The sequence below is a fragment of the Protopterus annectens genome, chromosome 13.part0, assembly GCF_019279795.1.
Source record: "Protopterus annectens isolate FY-2018-M chromosome 13.part0, PAN1.0, whole genome shotgun sequence".
Taxonomy (NCBI): Eukaryota; Metazoa; Chordata; order Ceratodontiformes; family Protopteridae; genus Protopterus; species Protopterus annectens.
The window spans coordinates 947,695,608-947,713,065 of NC_056747.1; positions in this window are offsets into that span (position 1 = coordinate 947,695,608).

Here is a 17,458-nt window from a genome sequence, read left to right on the forward strand (position 1 = left end):
GGACATGTGTAGACTATTGCCCTCTTCGACCTTTAGTGACTTACAACACTCATATAGGATTTTCAATACAGTTATATTATGTAGCACAGTGTGGGTGACAGTGATCAGTGATACCTTATTATTCAGAGCAACTGCAACACTCACAGTTCCATACAATACCAGAGTAAACAGTACCAGTACAGGGTATCAAGCTTTTGTTTCTTGGCACAGTGTTCGTATACGACGTACCTATGGGAGCAATGTTTGTTAGCACTACCTGAATGTTGCCACACAAAATACCAGATTTCACATTAGTATTATGCACATACATCTCACTCTGTTACTGTACACACTCTGATCACAGCTTGACAACATGGGGGGTGTAGATAGGACATACTTGGCTTATTACTCTCATAACAGTTTGGGAAGTTGATAGAGTGACAGGTTTGTTCTTATAGATGTGTGACAATCAGTTGTATTTCTTGCTTGCTGCTGTTTATATGTTTGGGATCATCCCACTGATTTCCCAGGGGGACAGAGTGACAGGCAGCAGATATGGGCCAATTTACTGGACATTCTGGACATATTTGTACAGTTGTGGGGTATGATTCTGTATGCAGACTACTACCACTCCCAGAATTCGAACCATGGCTGTGTGTGCTAATTTAGACAATGATGTCTAATGGTTCTTGGGGAGGTGGGGGATTTGGAAGCTCTATGGAGTTATCATTCTTTACACATTTTACCTTCCATTTGTATCCCTGATTCTGTGATTATCTGTGGACTTTGCAACATTATGACACTGACACCTCACATTTGCATTTAATGCAGTACTCCAGTTCACAAGTATATGTTATTTAGTAGGTTATGCAACTAAAAATATTGGTTATAACGTAATTTGACATGGAAAATGGAATGTACTGCAGTGTGACTCGAACCAGGAATGACTACTCGTAAGACGAATGCTCTGCCCACTACACTATTGCTATACGGCTTCATTTGCATATAGTTTCCTTTTTATCCTCTTCTGCCATTTAAGCTGCATTAACCATAGCTAAGCGATGGGTAAACCCGCACACCTGCAGTTAAATTTAATCTGTCCAATAAAAAAAGTATCTTTATATTGTTTGTGTTTACTATTGCTCTTGTACACATGGGTGGATTTTGCAAGGGGTATACAGACACCTATAAGCAGTCTTGCTCATTCTTTTAGGGCTTTCTGCTGTTCTTCATTGCAAGGGCATGTATATTCTGACAGCTCTGCTCTCAGACACGCCCCCTGCACTCTTACATGCTCCGTGTAAGATTAGGAGCTCAGGCAGCATGCCTTCATTAATATGCATGGCGCGCTGCTGTCCTGCTCCTAACCGGCTGCTTCTGTGCAGGACTAAGCTAGTCCTGCATGGAAGATTAGTAAATCCAGGGCTAGATTCTTTTGTTGAAAACAGTCAGCTAATTAGAAGCTGATTAAGTCCGACATAAATTATTTGCTGGTGAAGTACTGTCATGTAAATCAAATATTCCAGCTGCCAAATGAATAGACAAGCCTTGTTTCTTCCCATGGTAAACACTAAGAAAAGTCCAGGATTCCCCTAACAGATCATTGTGAGATATTACACCTTCATTTCATTGCTCCCTAAACTCCTTTACACCCAGCCATCAATGCAGTAATGGGTCAATAAGAGAAAGCTCCAATTGTATCAGAATGTTTGATAATGAATATATAGTATGTGTGTGTGTGTGTGTGTGTGTGTGTGTGTGTGTGTGTGTGTGTATATATATATATATATATATATATATATATATATATATATATAAAATGTATATATATATATATATATATATATATATATATATATATATATATATATATATATATAGGTCTACTTGATATGGCCGAAATTTCATGTCGACATTCATATGGCCAAGACATTTGAAATCTCGACCATTCAAGTAAACCACAAAACACAAACACAAACTTACCTTAATGCTGCTAGCAGGGAGGCTTTGCAACCCTGCACCCCTTGTGGGGGGCACTGCCCCCCCCCACATCCCCCGTAACGTTAATATGCCAACTCCGAGATCGCACTACAGTGTGCAAGTGGAAATCTTTCCATTCCACACTGTAGCGTGATGTCGGTTTTCCATGGTCGACATTTCAAATGTCGATAGAAGGGGACCCATATATATATATATATATATATATATATATATATATATATATATATATATATATATTAATATATACATGGGTCCCCTTCACATTGCTTACACTTCAAAATGCCGAATTTCATATGGCCAAGACCATATGATTGACATTTGAAATGCTGACAATGCGGAACTGGCATCTCCATACAGTGCAAAATGGAAAGATTTTCATTCCAGCACTGTACTGTGATCTCAGAGTTGTTATATTTAAGTTACGGGGGGGTGTGGGGGTGGGCCCCCCCACAGTGGATGCAGGGGTGCTTGCCCCCCTGCTAGCAGTGTTTAGGTAAGTGTTCTTTGTTTTTTACTTTTGTATTTCATATGTTTGACATTTCAAATCTCAATCATATGGTCTCGGCCATATGAAATTCGGCATTTTGAAGTGTCAAACATATGAAGTAGATCCACACACACACACACACACACATGCAAACATATATATATATATATATATATATATACTTATATATAGTTTACTATCAAAACAATGAAACCACTTACCACGAATATTTACATCCTCAAACTGGAACCAAAAATACCACCGCACCGACTGCTCAGAATGTCAATCTTTTCGGAAGGAAAAAATTGACATTCAATACATAATGCACCAGTCACCATAAGAAATAAAAATACTGGAAAAAAACACATACACATGTCTAGTGTTTTGCAGGGGTGCAAGCCCCCTGCACCCCCACAGCCCTGCTAATTATGAATTCTAATTGCAAGATCACACTCCAGTGAGGAAAAGGTTAATTTTTCCTGATCCACACTGCAGTGTAATCCAATTAAAAACATTGTCACTCAAAACTGTGACCACAAACTACTTGTCGATATTTTGAGTCGACAAGATTTGCAGTCACAGCCTTTCCTTTTTGCACCCCTACCTTTGACCTTCTGACACATGGTAAGGTGTGCTTCACTATTTTGATAGTAAATATATATATATATATATATATATATATATATACATATGTGTGTGTGTGTGTGTGTGTGTGTGTGTGTGTGTGTGTGTGTGTGTGTGTGTGTGTGTGTAAATAAATATAGATAGATATTCAAAGGCATCTATACAGGTATACTAGCTTTTCTGCAAAAATTATTTCAAATGTCCCTAACAAGTAATGTTATTCAAATAAACATTTAATAATGCAGCTCAAGATACAACTTACTTGTGTTGTAGTTAGTAAAAACAATAAAAGTTGAATGACAAGAATGGAAGAATTTAGTCCTGACCAGTAAATGGGTAGGGAGCGACAGCACAGACCATAGAGAAATCCTGACAAGATAGAATAATGAGCCATAAGAGACACAGGAAACCTGAAACAATGAGTCCTGGCATGAGTGAGATGGTAAAAAAATATCAGTTGCCTTTGTGAGCTGTAAAGCTATAGGCATGGATAGAGGTTTTACAAGCCCTTTCCTCACAGCTGATGATTAATGTTGCAATTGGTAACCAAGAAGCATAAAAAATGTAGGTATCAGCAAACATGAAAAATGCCTAATGAAAACATTCATTCTGAAGAATTCATGAATTGGGACACACCAACCACTTAGGGATGCCAGACTATTTATAGGAAAATATCATACATTTCATTTTATGACGAAACTATCGAATTTAAAGCTGCAGCTTCAAAACTATTAGGAAATTTGTGGATGTAAGGATTTAACTTCAAATAACAATAAAAAGATGAAAAAGGACTATAGAGACAGTTGGAAATAAATATTGGGGATTGACATACCTCCAGAAGCATTCTTATGGAACATCCAGTGGGCATCTCCCTCTCATCCATATTTTTAATTGAAAATTCCAGCTGATTCATCTGTACTTCAGATCACTTACTTAGAATGTTTCCCACATCATCTCTTAACAGCTGGAGGTGCGGGGGTGAATCATGTGAGACTCCAAGTCACATGTTTTGGACCTGTTCAAAGAGGAAACAGTAGAAGAAGGAAACTGGATTGCCTGTGGCCTAGAAGAAAAAGACTTCCCTCAGCAGTGGATTTCTTAGTGGTCAGTCTCATTTATGGTAGATGTAAATGTGAACGTTATCTCTTTTTCTTGATTTTGTTTGTGGCAAAGAAAGCATTCATGAAAAGGCAGTGATTTTTAGGTGTCTGCAGAGTAAAACCTGTCACGCACATACCCCTGAGATAGTATTCCTATATATAAATACCAGTATATTTTTTGTATAACACCCCTTATGTGGTATTCCTACATATGAATAGCAGAATAATTTTTGTAAGATAACTTTCTTGACTGAGTGTAGATATTTGGTTAATTGATTATAAACTAGACAAATGTTGGAATACTGGTGAATTTGACTGGTATTTCCTGGTTATGTTTGCTTCACTACAAAGTTTCTGTTTAATCAGAATGAAGTAACTTAAAAAGAAACACAGGAAATATTTTCATGTTGTAAAGTTATACAAGAAATACATTTTTGTGCATTACTGCTCACTTGTATCACAGGGTTACCACCTGTCTTTCTTCACACAGGGCAATCCCTATTTGGACAGTTGCATGAAAAAAATGACAAACTGTCCTACAATTTAAGGGGGTTAAAAAGATTTCATTTTCATCTAATAGTTGCATAAAACAAGTAGTTATCTGAAACACTGTAACATATGAAACAACCCCGATTCTGCAAGAATGAGTTGTTATTTTGGGACTATGGTTTGAAACCTGAACAGGTGTCAGCCTTACTGCATTACTACTAACAAAAGGAATATATATCAGTCTCTTGGTGCCAGAATTCTGGACAAAGCCAAAACTAATGGGCGATGAAAACCCCCAAAAAACAGGGTTAGATTTTAAACAATGCTGTTAAAAACTTAAGAGTTGCTAGAATAACAAGTTTTGCATTAACATGCATTTTCTGAAGGATATGAAGTCTGACCCTCAAATGTTTTTCATTGTTTAGTGACTTTCATCCTTACTGATTTTCCAGAAAGCAACTAATTCTATGAGGTGTAAATTTGGACACTTGAGAATAATACCTCTCAACTGTCCAGATTTATGCAGTATATCCATATTTTTGCCTCATGTTTTTGCTCTGTTCCTCATAACATTTGTTGTTTTCTGGCTTGAAGCCACAGAATAATGACAGACATTGGAGTTTTAGACTTCATAGCCTTCATGAAATGCATGGCAATGCAAAACCTATTATTCTATCAACTTTCTAAGTTTATAAGAGCAATATTTAAAATCTGTCCCTATTGTTGAGCCTTTGTCCCCTCATAATTTTTGCCTTTGCCCAGATTTCTTGTGCTAAGAATTTGAAAGGTATGAATTAAAGTGCTGTATAACTACCAGATCTTAGATTAAAGGAATGAGCTGTGACAGCTCCCATTAATCAGTTAAAAATGTTTTTTTTTTCCTTTGAGTGTTGACTACTGCAAGAAGTGAAGTTTGCCCATTATCACAATATGTGAGCCCTCGTCTCACTGTAAACATAAAATTAATACTACAAAACATTTTCAAGACTAGAACCTTATCTGAATTCCTTGTCAGACAGTATAGTACAAATGGTAAAAGCCGTAGCCCACACATGAGTTATATCCCCCAGCACTTGGATTTTTTCCTTTCCCCTCAGCCCTATGGACAATCAAGCACACTTCTCTCCAACTGAAGCCCACCTGCCGAGACAGGCAGAAGGAAGGGTACACTAAGTTTATCACTACAATTTCTACATACATGATCTGTGATTCTGAAAAGGCTGGTTAAAAACAGCTTTGGGGACTGAATTGCATTTCATATTTCACAGACTTTTCCACCATCTAGTGGCAGCCATATTTAACTGCAGTGGAAAGCAGTGTTTAATTTAGCCTGAGCACAGCACCCAAACAGCTATGTTGATATTATATAACAATAATTCCCATTTGTTAACCAGGTAGGCCCATAGGACACACAATCCCTTTTCAGGGGCAACCTTGGAGCAATGTCTGGTTAAGTGACTTGCTCAAAGATACACAGTAGGCACATTTCTTCAGATGGAATCAAATCCTGTAACACAGGAACTACAGCTCACAGCCATAACCATGTGGCATTATTAATCTTCTCCTTTCGGCTTTTACCGGTTAGGGGTCACCACAGTGGATCATCTGTCCACTCATGATTGGTAGTGGAATTTTACAGTGTTGAGTTGCCAGCCCGGCACCCAACCTTCCACAGAAGGCACACACACGCACACACCTAGGGCCAATTTAGAGTGTCCAGTCCACCTACTGCATGTCTTTGGAATGTGGGAGGAAACCAGAGCAGCGGGAGGAAACCCATGCAACCACAGGGAGGACATGCAGACTCCGCACAGAAGGCACCCCAGCCGAAAATTGAACCAGAGAACCTATTGCTGTGAGGCAGCGATGCTAACCGCTGCACCACCATGGCCGCACCATGTGGCATTATTAATAATACTACATAAAGGTCAGTCTTTCAGTTGGTGCAGAGGATTAAGGAGCTATTAATGAACTGTTTCCAGTAGATCAGGGTTTGAGTCCCTCAGTCTCCATTACCTAACTACGTGATTCTAAACAAATCTGTCAACCAGAGAGCACTCCCAAGGTGAGTCTGAAAAAAGGTTATAGAGATCAGTGCTATACCCTGGTTGTTGTTGTTGTTGTGTCTTTCAGCTTTTCCCGGTTAGGGGTCGCCACAGCGGAACTCCGGTCCTCTAATGATTGGCAGTAGATTTTTACATGCTGGCTTGCTGGGCCTAACGCAAACCTTCAACGAAGGAATGCCCATTCACGCATGTCGCCACACAGAAGATGCTCTAACTGAGAATTGAATGGGCAATGTCTAACTGTGAGGCAACAACGCTACCGCAGCACCACCACCGAAGTCTCAGTGCTATACCCTGGTAAACAAATAAAATAGATCTTCAAAGGGAAAAGAAACAATGTATGCTTGTTGTTGTTGTTTGTCTTTTGGCTTTTCCTGGTTAGGGGTCACCACAGCGGAACTCCGGTCCGCTAATGATTAGCAGTTGGTTTTTATGGTGTCGAGTTGCCAGCCCAGTGCCCAACCTTCAACAAAGGCATGCCCATTCAATGCATGTCTTTTGAATGCCCACTTGACCGCAGGGAGGACATGCAGACTCCACACAGAAGGCACTCCCAAAAGCTAAGAATCGAACGGGAGAACCTCTTGCTGTGAGGCAACAACGCTACTGCTGCACCACCATGGTAAGTGGAAAAGAAACAATGTATAAAAATATTAAATTCATACTTGTCATATTTTGTGATTAGAATAATCTGCTATGATGTAGTGATGTTTAATTTTTCTTCCATAAATAATGCTGTAGGTGGATTGGACACTCTAAATTGGCCCTAGGTGTGAGTGTGTGCATGTGTGTGCCTTCTGTGGAAGGTTGGGTGTCGGGCTGGCAACTCAACACTGTAAAGCTCCACTGCCAATCATAAGCAGACAGGTGATCTGCTGTGGTGACCCCCTAACTGGGAAAAGCTGAAAGAAGAAGAAGAAATAAATCAGCAGATTTATGAATGCCAATAAAATTTACCAAAGCAATCTGTAGTATCTATATCATTCTGTACACTTTGTCATTAACTGGAGCTACACATTCTGCAATTCTTTGTAAGTACTTTAAGAAACACATTTTATTTTTGTTGGTATTCATGTTTTCTGTCTCCATAATTCACCCTACCATGGTATATTTCAAGAAGGTTTTAGTTCACTCAGCCATTTGATTTTGAATTAGATAATTCATATCAGCATAGTTCTCAACCTTCCATCTCCCAAATGAGGAACACTAGTCATAATGTGGAACAAATGGGCAAAATATGGAACACTTACTAATGGCTTACTAACAACTTCAGCTAGGAAGGTCATAGGATGGTTAAGATGGTTTTACTTATAAATAAGATCGTTTAGTGAATTAATATGATTTATTTCTATTTAACATGGATTTCACTTAAAGAATTCCTAACACTGAATGTGTTATAGACCATTTCAATGTAGAGCTTTGAGGAACATGAACTTTTTAAGACCCCAAATGAGGTACATTCCTCGTAATGAGGTACCCTTGAGAGGTACGCATATCAGCAGTGCTGCCAGCTGCTACACTTTTCAGAACTGTCCGGCTGGTTTAATTGAAATGCAGTGAGATTTCTGATCCCTGGGGAAATTATGGCTATTTTGCTGAGTGCTTCCAGCAAGTATAGTACTCCACAACAAATCATGCCAGATCTATACCACAATAAGGTACAAAAAATGTACATGTACTGAGGGTCCACCATGCTGGTTCAGGGCATTAACTATCTGGGGAATATAGAATATAACTTTTTAATCAGATCTTCATTTTATTGTTGGAACACATGTTGCTAATAGACTTCCTCAGAAATCACCCAAGTATCTAGTTGGACAAAGAGCAACTAGCTTTTGTATTGAGGATCACCGCCCTACAAGTAAAAGTTACACCCTAGTAGCCAGCCTTTATACCCCTCTTGTACCATCCACTAGTAAAAAAGCATGAATTAAGGATCCATAACTATGGATTTGTAGTTTCCTACTATGTCGCAGCCAGCTTGGTGAATTTAGGCATCCTGAGGCAATGCAGCAATTGTTGCATGCTTACTGAAAAACAACATAATTCTAAAACATCTTTATTTTATTAAAAAGACTGATCATAGCAATGCTTTGATGAAACACAAATGTTCATGTTCTAATTTTAATAAGTTTGTATTTTTTGTGGTTGAGAAAGTATTGAGACGTGAAAGCGCTGGTAACTGAGATAATATGCTTTTGAAATGTGAACTGCACTGGCAATTAATTTTAGCAGCTGACCAACCACCTGGATTGAATGGGCATATTTCTGTTCCAAGTGTACTGTATACTAAAAGGAATATTTTTTAAGTGGTACTTCGTATATTGAGTTTAGAACATATATCTGTACATTTCATTGTTGATACTTTTATCAGAATTTTTTTCATAATCAAACAATTTTTTATTATAAAAGGTTTTTACTGGCTGAACTTCAGCACATGATCTAATTTTCTTGGTATTTAATGGGCATTGCTCACATTGTTATCTGATTGTGTGTTTTAAAGTTAAGACAAAAGCAATAATTAAATTATTTATTTCATGTGGATTCATGGCGTGTGTGTTTCTCTTTTTGTTTTATTTTTACACAGCAGAGACATGGTGATTGCAGATTACATAACAAAAGAAAGAAGGAAAAATAACCTCCCAAGATAAGGGCAGCCATAAGGCCTTCTTCAGTTATGTCAGCAACCCTAAAGGCAACACCCAACAATGTGTCAAACTAATGGAGACTGAAACTACACAACAAGCCACCCTAATACAATAAGCAGATGATTCTACTCTCATTTGCATATCTGACAACATGGTACACCTCCAAAAAAATTACTCAGCAAGCTTTAACAGCCACTTAAACATGGCTTTGTAGCTCACAACTCATGTTCAACCCCCCCAAAAAAACAAACTACTACCTTTGTCCACCAAATTCCTCTCTCGTGAAAAACAAAATTTAAAGTGCTCTCTCTTGATAATACAACCATTACTTCTCAAAGCAAACTATTAGGGGTGATAGAGGATGACAGTCTTACATTCAACCTACAAATACAAAATTACATAAGAAAAACTCATCAAAAACTAAGGATGTTTTACAGACCCAAAAACTTTCTCACTGACACAATTAAAATTAGGATTCCTATCAGATAGTTAAACTTCTGCAAGTTCGAACCTCATTTAGACCATAAGTTCGAATTTACAGAATTTAGAGCATTTCAATGGAAATCTCTTTAAGGGGAGGTTTCCATTTTGTTCAAAGTGGTGCGATCTTGGAGTTGGTATATTTAAGTAGCGGGGGGTGCAGCCCCTCACATCAGGGTTGCAGGGGGCTTGTCCCCCCTGCTTACAACAGTTTCTTTTCTTTTCTTTTCTTTTTTTGTTTTTTATCCATAGTCAAAGTTTTTTTAACTTCAAACAGGATGGTTAGAAGATTCCGTGTTCAAAGTTATTAAACTTTGACTATGTGATATAGACCCCTAAAATTACACTTGCCACTACTTATCTCCTCCCCACTCTTCTTTATGGTGATCCCATCCTCATAAACCTCCAGGCTTCATAAAAATTAAAACTTGAACAACGCTATAACAAAGTTCCTAAATTTGCAGCATGTACCCCTTTCAGAGCCTATCACTTTATAGCACTGACCGCCTAAATTGGTTAGAACTGCTACATCAACTAACATATACACAACTTCTTATCACCTGTAAAATTATCCAGCATCCATCTGCCTGTACAGCACTAAAAACATTCTATACAACTCTGTTCCCAGTTGGTCATTGCAATCCGTTAACCAAAAACTCCAGTCTGTCTACAAACTTAGCAAATATGCTGGGCATTGTCTGTACTTGTACAAGGTTGCTAAGGTCTGGAACTCCTTATCTGTATCCATCAGGTCTATACCCTCCCTCCCTTCTTTTAAAACCACTCTGAAAGACTTTCTAGCTAAAATCTGGCTTTGTTCTTGCTCAAAACCAAGATAAACTATAGCTCTACATGAGAACAAGTACTTTTTCATCTCTTACACCGCCTTACTTTCCCTTCTTCGCTTACTTCCTTACCACTATTAATTATCCTTTTCATTCTACCTAAATATACCATAAGCCTGTTTTTCCCTAACTTCATATTGCAATTCCTATTTGCATTAGACTAACTTATCTTTAATTTCTCTACAAACTGTCTAAAATGTCTCTAAATATTAAATGATTGTCATATATCTTTTATCAGTTCTTATAGTTTGTTATAATTATTCAAACTGCAGATATTTTTGTTTTATTTTTAAGATTGTAAAATTATTATTTTTAAAATGTATTATAATAATTTGGAGCTTTTTTCCCTGGGCCTCCACCGAAATGGGCTTCTACCCAGTCAAATTTTCCCGGTAATTAAATATCAATAACTAAATTAGTCATCTAACCAGGTAGTGCCACAGAGAAATTGGGCTAGGCTCCTTACTGGTCTCCTGGTCTGTATGCCTACTGACTGTCTATGAACCTATAAAATACCCAAACTTTTTATAAGACTGTGGTTTATTTTGAATGTTTGCTTATTTCATGAAGGGAAGCACTATAAATAAGTGCACAATAAGGGAGTCATGTAATCTATATAGTCATGTGATATCTTCTAGAACAAGAGATACTGTGCAAGTATAGAGACAAAAACAAATGCCAAACAGTTCATGACTTCACGACTAAAGAGACAAATCATAGGTGAAGCAGAGAAATTGTCATCTCAGCTGAAAAAGGGATAGCTATCCAAGTAATAAATAATACCTGACTTGTAGGAAATTATGGATTCTATATAGCGGTACATTCCTAAGTCACATTCTGTAGATCCTTGTGTAAAGTGAATTGCTTCCCAGTAGTGCCTATGCTAGAAGGTTATTATCTGGCTTGCAGAATGGAAACTGGAAACTGATAGGGGAAAGCATTTGGTTTCAAAATTGATAATAAAAGGAAAATAATTTTGGAACTGTTTGGGCATTTTTATAGTTCTCATTGAAAAGCACCTACAGAATGCAAAAAAAAAAAAACTACCTGCAGACAGTAGGTGATATATATTTGATTGGTATTATAGAAAGACTCATCAAAGAGTGCGAGTGTGCATGGTGGTACAGATTTCATTTGAAAACCTCTGCATAATATGCAGGCATATGCATTTTTACACACTTTAAATATCTATTTAAGCAGATTGGGTCTGCCTTTGACTACACACTTTATTACAAACATTTTTGCCTATTTATAGCAGCAACTGCTAGATTATGCCAGAAATGGAACATCACCCCAAACTGAGAAAGAAAAAATATTCACAATTCAGGTAAATATCCTGGATCACTTTATACAAGAGTATAGCTGTAACTGATTCACTAATGGTTAGAGTGCTGTTTTAGCCATTTAATAAGTGAATTACATGCCACTTGTTTACATATAGCTGGATCACATTATTATATGTATAAAAACATTAAATGCAGTGTTATGAAATGGTATATAAAACCCGACTATAAACGTAAAAGGAATACCACTACAGTCAATTTAGCATAAATACAAGGACTTCATCAGAATTTAATAAAAATAGACCAAACTCCTTTTATATTGAAGGAACCATCCATTAATTAACCACATATCACTTTCTTAAAGGGCCAACAACTAAATGCTAAACCTATATAATAGTACCACTTAAAACCACACTTAAGATTTAAGAAATGACTTACTTTACAAAATTATTCAGCTAAAATTTGATTTACCATCCAAAACTGATTGTAATGAGATATTCTCATTAATATCTGGAGGATATGAAGCTTGCAGCTTTAATAGCCATTTTAATTTGGCCAATTCTAATTTTGACCTCAAATCACCACCCCTAGGGTTATCTTTAACCTTCTCAAGTATACCAAATGTAAACTCAGTGAAATGGGGCTATTCTATGGAATGTTGATAAAGTGCCTTATTTGTATTTGCCTTGCTAATCTGATAAAAATGTTCATACATTATTTTCTTTAGGGGTCTCTCCATTTTCCTTATGTAAAAAGCAGGGCACCCCAAACATATAGCAAGGTATATCACTTCCTTAGAATAACAATTTCCTTTCTCAAATGTGCTAGTAGATTTTAAACTGTTTTCTAAAATTACTTTATCCTTCAATAATACATGTGAACATTGTCTGCATCTTCCACATTGGGTGGTACTAGACTTATTAAGTCTCTTACCCCCATTTGATCTTAGCCCAATTTCAAAACCCTGTTTTAAATTATAACCTGTTTTAAAAACAAATTTGGGGTTGTCTCCTAATACCTTATACATTTCTGGATTCACTTTCAGAATGTTCCAATTTTTTGAAATAATATTCTTTATTTCTTGGGATTGTGGACCAAACTCTAAAATAAAAGCCTTACCACAATCAACTGTTGGTAAATCTTTATGATGGTCAATATCTATCCCCAAAAGTGGTTTATAGTTTTTGCCCCATTGGGACAACACATAATATTTGGTATCTTGAACTATAGGTGGTGGATAACCCCAGGCCATGAATATATTTGCTATAAAATCCAACACCGTCACTACATCCTCATATGTAGATGTCATTCTGGCAGCTCTGATACACTGCCCCTTTAAAATACTATTCTTTTGACATTGGATGGCTACTAGAGTAATTTAAATATAAATTGCTAAAGGTGGCCTTCATGTATATTTTAGCTCTAAATCCATTCTCAGAATGTTGAATCCATGTGTCAAATAATTAATTCCACTTGGACTAAAATTATGTGTAAAGTTTAATAAGAAAGAAGTATTGTTAATATATTCCAAAAAAATTTTGTCTGTTTGTCTTTCCCATTCCATAAAATAAATATGTCATCAAGAAAATGAATGTACAATTTGATAAACTTAAAAAAATTGCAATTAAAAACATACTTTGATTCCCATTCTAGGAAGACAAGGTTGGCATAAATGGGGGCACATGAGACCCCCATCACTATTCCCCTAGTCTGCTTAAAATATTCACCTTCAAAATAAATATATATTATTATACATATGTAAATACCTCATTGTTGTTCAGATGTGTTTGAAAAACTTTTTGTTTTTGCTATGTCATACTGCATTACTATACTTCTTCTTTCTTGGTCAAACTGACTGCTCTAATACGTATCTTTAATTTACTCCTATGACTGTCATGATATTTTACTAACGTCATTCTAGTAAATTGTCTTGTGCATAATTAAACATTATTCACATTTGTAACTGCTACTGTGCCCAGGGAATGGCTGAAAAAGATCTTTGGATCAACCTTCCTTCCCAGTTTTCAAATAAATAAAAATCTTTCCTGATTTTATTTTTCATTTAGATCTGTCTGTTTACCACACTATTGAGACCTGTAATGTTTATTAGGGAATACACACATTAGCCTTGGGATTCATTAACAATTGTATAGCGTGTAGACATTGTGTGAATAAGCAGCAGCGATCAATGAATATGCATGCTGCTCATCACACTTACATGATTCCAAGCACCATTTTGTGGCCAACAACAGTGTTGGCAGCCATGAAATGTTGCTAGAAGCATGAGCACATATGGACAATGTATATGAAGAAAAGGCAAGTGACTTTTAAGTGCGTGAATGCAGGGGATATATAATTGGGATAAATACACAAAATACAACGTGAACAGTGCAGGGATAATTACAAGTGGATTATAAATGGAAACATGTACTGAATTAATGCATTCAAATGTGATAATGCCCGAAAGAAACATTCTGCAATAGGAAGACATCCATATTGATGGTAATAATAAATAATCCTGTTTGCAACTGTTTACCTATGTACATAACTTAAAACGGACATGCTAACAATGGATGTGAGAGGAACATAATATAACATTGTAAGGGTGGGGAGTAAATGTAATATTAATGTTAATAACATGCCGAGTTGAGATACTAGTTTGCAAGACAGTGGATACATTATGGGCCTTTCACATACAGTGAAGTTATTGAATATGACGTATATACATGGAATGTATGTGTGATAACTGACTGTATTGCTGGGTCCTCCACTCCATCCTGTATAAACAAGGCATGAGCTGTACAGCAGCTGTGTCATGCACAGATGAAAGGGATATGTTTTAACATTTGTCATTGGACAACCATAGATGGAGGTATATTACAATGACATGTCTTACACAAGTGTGTTTTATATAAATGTGCATCATAAACAGTAATAAAATAGCAATCAAAACACACAAGTGACAAATAACAGAGATCTGTTGACATTGTAGTACTCCATTTGTAAATGGAGCGTATCTAATACAAGATTGTATTCAGCATGCTCACAAGACATTACAGCAAACACTGACATATTATGTAAAACAACACAAGCACATATTATTTGCATTAATAAGTAAATAAATTTGAGAATAAAAACTTCATGCATTGTCGTGTGTGTAATGTCAATACATTCATGGAATGTTACACTTGGTTGGAATTGAACAGCTAAGCTATGTAAGCCCACCAACTACAAACATGTGTATGAATCACATGTGCCACTGTGGAAGTCTAAACAAAGCTGTGTGTTTCTATCTATTTGAAGTTATTACATCATATGATTGTGCTGCAATTTGTATGATTTAAAAGGGCTAGGGGAAGATTGCCCAACTATAACTGTGCACATTATAACACTTGTGGATTTTATTCATGCATAACAATATTAGGACATGTGATGCTTACGGTCAGCCAATGTGGGTTTTGAACACCTGACTATGTGATGACAGAAACTACATGATTTCATAAAGAATGAAGGCACCACGGTACAACTGGTGCTACAAGTGTGAGATATTCTGGTCTTCTTTAAAGCTGTGGCATTGTTTTATTACTGCAAAGGAGATGTGTGGATGTCATTTCTTTAAAATACTGTTGTTATATGTGTGTTTCTCACACAAAATTGCCTGCTGCTATTATACCCAGACACACAAGGAATAAGCATGCAGGACATTGTCTCATGTTCTCACCCCATAAGAAAAGCCTTGGTAATTCTCATGGGAAAGACAAATGGCATCAAATGGCATCACCATTATCAAAGGAAATATTTCTGTGTGAAAATAGAATATAAATCATTGTATTAGGAATCCCCATCCATTCATATGCATAGCAGATAGATGGCTGACAGCATTGTTATCTACCTGCACATCTGCAGACATACTGACACAAGAGAGTCTAAGGAGTAATGGCTGAATTTGAACAGACTACCTAAGATCACAAGATACAGAACACTGCCTGACTCACAGGTGTCACACAAGATGGCCCTTTACAATTATGACTGTGCACATATGAATTGATGACATCACCATTCTCTCATATGTTGATGTTATTTTAAAAATGTATGAAGGTGGTTGAAGTGCACAGTAACACTACACAGCTACATGTATTACAAGTCTATTCTACACAGCTCAACAGACAAACATGCACAGACAGTAGTCTAGCATTGCTGGATTCAAACCTCCTCCCTCTGTACTTATGCAGTCTAGAGAGCACAGCTTGAACAACCAGCACCACGGGGTAACTCATAGAGCCACTTTCCAAAAATATGTATTGCCCAGGGGTACTACAGATCTAAAGGGTAATCTCCACCTGGGAAAATACATCACCTAAGTAGAATTTTACATAAGTGGTATTGTCATGGGCACAATTGTACATGACAGTATATACACTGACATTATTTACCCAGTGTTGGATTTGAACCCCTTATCTATTTACACAGTCTATACAACACAGAATTAGTTGCAAGTGTCACTGGAAAACTGTGAGCTGTAAGGATACAGTGTGCAATTTTGACATGCTAACCTCATCAGTGGCATGGAAAGAATATAGCTGTGGTAAAAGTGGTATAAGGGGATGAGGCATCCTCTCCCATGTTAAAATCTTCCACTGAGTTTAAGCTGATACAGCATGACCACTCAGGAAGATATAAGTAACTCATACTGAAACCACACACACAAGTTCCCCACTCTGAGATTTGACCCTACTACCTATCTAGTTATACATTATAAAGAACACAGTGTATTAGCTGCAAGCACCACATAATAAGTCTGCCTTGTGAGGGGAGAGAGTGCACTTTTTCAAGATGATCTCATCACTGTGTTGCAGATAAGTTTGTGTTAAAATTGGGATAAGCTGCAGAGAGAGTGTTGTGTCCAAAGTTAAAGCTTTCTCCTGAGTAGAATTACATACAGCACTTATGTAGTTAAAAGTTTACTTTCATGATACTAGAACTATGCAGACACCCAAGTTCACCACTGTCAGATTCAAAATACCTACCTAACTAGTTATGCAATCTAGAAGGCACAACATTAACCACAAGCACCACAGGAGAAGTCTGACTCTTAAGGTAACAGAGTGCACTTTTGACAGGATGACCTCATCACTGTGTTGTAGAGAAGATGTTTGTGGTAAAACTGGGATACGTGGATGGTGGAATACTCATCCAGGTTAAATTTTCCCCCTGACTGGAATTTATACAGCATGTCTGCTCAGGAAGCTTTACATACTTGATATTGCAGCCACACACAAGCTCTCAACAGTGAGAATTGAGCTTCTTACCTATTTAGTTGCACAATCTAGAGACCACAGTATTAGTTGCAAGCACCACATGAGAAGTTTGATTCTTAAGGGGAGACAGTGCACTTTTGACATGATGACATCATCCATCATCGGTGTGTTTCAGCAAGGATGTTTGTGGAATAAAGT